The following is a 4,191-nucleotide window of genomic DNA, read 5'->3' as shown; positions in this document are numbered from 1 at the left end:
CTCCTTGCTTTGGGTTTCCCTGTTGTCTTCTGTGTTGGGCTGCTCCCCTCTCTGCCCCCTTTTATTTAAACCTCAGGCCATATGGAATCAGGTAGGGCTGGATTGGGTTTCTCCTCTACTCTGCCCTCTTGTTGCCCCAGGCTTTTTGGTAGCTCTCAGATCTGTTGTTTCATTGTCTCCTTTCATTTGGTAGCTCAGAGAGCTGTTCCCTGGGTCAGCTTTTTTGTTACCTCAGGCCACATGGATGTGGGGAGGGCTGGCTGAGCTGCTTCCCCTCTGGCTGCTGCTATTTCCTTGCTTTGGGCCTCCTGTGAGTGAGTAGGGTTGTTCCCCTGCCTGCCTTGTTGCCTCAGGCCATGTGGAAGCACTCTGGCTAGCATGTGCTCTGCAAGCTTATCCCATGTAGCATTCATTCTCTGGGCTCCAGGGTGATGTGCCACTTCTGCTTCTCTTTGTTTTCAGGTGCTTTGTTTTCTATTTTTATGTGATTGGAAGGTTTGGGCTAGCTGAGGGTCCTTGACTCTTTTTGAATTAATTTTCTACCATACCTTTACATAGGTCCCTTGTCTTAGCCCCCATATCCCATCCCCCAATTTTTAGCCCCTTTATGTGTTGTCTTCTGTGTAATTAGGATCTGTTCCCCAGAAACTTTTTCCCAGCATTCCATGTTCCTTCTCACCTTAGGTGCTAATGTAGGGAAGATGTAAGTTTTGTGTAGCCCCCCAACCCTCCTTTTCCCCCTGATTGAGCTAGGAAAGTGGACATTTATGCCAGGCAGGAGAATCTGCACAGGTGGGTTTACTTTTTGTTAGATAATTAAGTTTGAACTTCTATTTCTTTTAGTTTTATTTTCTTTCTACTTCAAGCGATTATTAATAATCTTTATAAAATATACTTGAGTTATTGGATATTAATTTAAATCTTACACTTCCATTAAAATGTAAGCTCTTCAAGGGCAGGAAGAATCTTAGTTTTGCATGTCTTAGCATAGTTCCTCACACATAGGAAATACTTAAAAATACTTATCTCCAATATAATCTCACAGTCCACATATTAAAAAAAAAAACAAACCCAAAGGGACAAATGCCTATTTTCCATACTACAGACAGCCTTTGTTGCTAATCTATCAATTTATGTATTTCAATTATACCCTGGGGATTGGCACTAAAGAGGGAGGAACTGAAACTGAGAGGGAGGGAAGCAACCTGGCTGTACATTTGGGAATTTATAACTTCTTCCTGAACCCAAAGCCTGCTTTTCTTTGTTTTAATACCAACCTAGTGGAGTTAAAGCGACTGGTCACTCACAGGATCCCGGGGTAGCCGGTGTGGGTTAATAGGCTGTAGCTTAGGTGCACTGGAAAAGTAAGCAAGAATCGCCCCAGTGAGAAGGGGAGGAGGAGCCAGCTGTGTGATGTACAGGGAACCATTTTTTTTTTAATTAGCCTTCTGTACCACCTGTTTCCAAATCTGTGCTCAGTTCACTAGAGTCATGGATCTACACTGATTCTTTTGGTTTTGAAATATTTCAGTACGAGTGCTTGGCCTGGATTCAGAAAGACTTGAGTTCAAATTTGGCCTCAGACACTAGCTGTGTGACTGTGGGAAAGTCACTTAATCCTATTTGCCTCAGTTTCCTCATCTGTCAGATGATCTGGAGATGGAAATGGCAAACCAGTATAGTATCTTTGCCAAGAAAACCCCAAATGGGGTTATGACTATACTGACTGAACAATAGCAACATTTTCAATATAATTGGTTTCCTTGACAACCCTATATGTTTTGTGCTTTTAAGAACATTATTCTGAGAGGAATCCATAGATTTCACCAGATTGACCAAGCGGTCCATGATAAAAAAGTGAAGAGCACTCATCTAAGCTGATCTAGTTCCCTGGCCTCTAACATCTGTCATTTGAACATTTGCTTCTCTCATTCTGTACTATGGACTGGTTCATTTTCCTTTTCCAGTCATCTGTATTTTTTTTAGTCAGGGAAATATTTTTATTGGTAATTTCACATAATGCTGGCTGACTGAATATTTTTGTTTATTGAGATATGCTGGAATGACAATTGTGCTTGAAAATAGGAAACTGCTTTTTTAAAAAACAGGAATTGTTAGAAATACTTAAGAATCAATTAAAATAGCCAAAGCTGACAAGAACAAGTAGGGTAAATGATTTATTTCCTAGTTCTGCGTAATACTTCATATTTCTGTAGTAATTATACATGTTGATAACAGAAGAAGACTGGGATAAGGAAAGAATGATAAAAACATTCTGTCAAACTTTCTTTTAGGAATTAAACTTAACCTGGAAATTTATTATGTAGCTTTTTTTGGGGGGGCAAAGGCATACAATAATGTATAATTAAAATTTTATGTAATATGGGAAATTCTAGTATGACAATAGTAAGTATTTGAATTATAAAACTAAAGAGTTATTTAAAATGTTTGCTATTTTTGCTAGAAAAGATAATAAATGAATGTTTTAAGTAGCCAAAAAAGAAGAAACTATTAATAAAACTAGAAACTTAATTCAGTAATAATCTAGTTAATTATGTTAAAAAAATTGGCTAAAATGTATACAAATTTTTAATAATGATTTTCCTATTTATCCATACCAATACCAGCATTTTTATTATTTGAGAAGAATTATGAAAATCTGGCTGCACTAACAATTGCTTACATTGATCTGACTTTTATGTATATATATATGTATACATACATTATATATGTGCATATATATAAAACTTTTATAATTTTCAATTCTCAATAATATCTAGGCAGCTTGATAGTCTAAAAATTTTAATTCAGTACATGTCAATAGTAGCTAAATTAAGGTTTGAGTATTGGAATTTACTAGAAGTGAAAAATGTTGCCAGTGACCCTGAATAATGAATTATCTGCCACATTTTCATGGCACTTTTAACTCCAGAGATTAAATTCTGGAAATGTGGTGTTCAGTATAGTTGCAACAAAATTTAAATGTGGCATGTGCTGGCATGTTAGAGAGAGAGAAACAAACTTTAATGAGATTCTCTATTTAATGATGAGGCTTCTTCTCTGGATGAGGATGACCTGGACATTCCTCTGTGCATCATCAGAGCTAGAACTACTTTGGCTATGTTGCTCTCTAGAGGTAGTACTAAATACAATGGGTGACGTAGTTTTCTCCTTAAAGTCTGTCATAATGACCATCAGATCTCCACTGGTCATTTCCAAATTCTGTGCACTACTATGTCCACCTTTTTCAATCATAGCCTGGTTTTCTTATGATTGTTCCTTTTTTTTCTATTTGTTTTTTTTCACATTTTTTCCTTCTCTAAATTAACTTTTTCCTCTCTTTCTTTTATTGTTGGTAGAGAGGGGGAAAACTGCTGGTTATCTTGCTGTGTAACCACCTGGGTTTCCCAGTGGAGGTCCCCCTCATCACATTGCACGTCATGCCTTTGAAAGTCTCAGTGTAGTACTGAATGGCACAGGCAGTACAGTCCCAGTATCCCTCCTCAGAGGATGACTTTAATTGTTTCTTTGGCTTGGTAGGGTTCTTCTTTTCTCTCATAAGTTGGCTAAAAAATACCTCATTTATCTTTTTCAATAATATCCTTCTTACTACCAGGTATTCTTGAATTTTAAGGAGAAGGAAAGTGGGCTGTTTGGGAGGAATAGTGCTGAATATCTTTTGCAGTAAATGATGTTAAAGAGTCTGCATTTAGAGAGAATTATTTTTAATCCATTCCATTACTCTGACTAAAAGTCTTTATTTTTGAAAAGTTATACTCAAATTGTAGGCAACTACTAATATATTTTTATTGCTTAAGGTAATTTATTTCTTCCTCTTTTAGGCTAGGCAATTTATATTTTTGTAAGTATTCATCCATATCACCTAGATTGCCATATTTGTTGCCATATAATTGGGCATAGTAGTTTTTAATGATTGCCTTAATTTCCTCTTCATTAGAAGTGAGGTCTCCTTTTTCATCTTGGATACTGTCAATTTGGTTTATTTCTTTTCTTTTTTTTTAAATTAGATTGACTAGTACTTTGTCTATTTTATTTGTTTTTTCAAAGTACCAGCTTGTAGTCTTATTTATTAAATTAATAGTTCGTTGACTTTCAATTTTATTAATTTCTCCTTTGAGTTTTAGGATCTCTAATTTAGTCTTCATCTGAGGATTTTTAATTTGTTCGCTT

At 36.1% G+C, this 4,191-nt stretch overlaps 1 pseudogene; it reads right to left on the bottom strand.

The window, feature by feature from the left end:
- Nucleotides 1-3,023: 3,023 nt before the first annotated feature.
- On the bottom strand, nt 3,024-3,559 carry LOC100616947 (YY1-associated factor 2-like; annotated as a pseudogene).
- Between the last annotated feature and the right edge of the window lie 632 nt (nt 3,560-4,191).

The sequence above is a fragment of the Monodelphis domestica genome, chromosome 3, assembly GCF_027887165.1.
Source record: "Monodelphis domestica isolate mMonDom1 chromosome 3, mMonDom1.pri, whole genome shotgun sequence".
Taxonomy (NCBI): domain Eukaryota; kingdom Metazoa; phylum Chordata; class Mammalia; order Didelphimorphia; family Didelphidae; genus Monodelphis; species Monodelphis domestica.
This window is presented reverse-complemented; position numbering and strand designations above follow the sequence as displayed.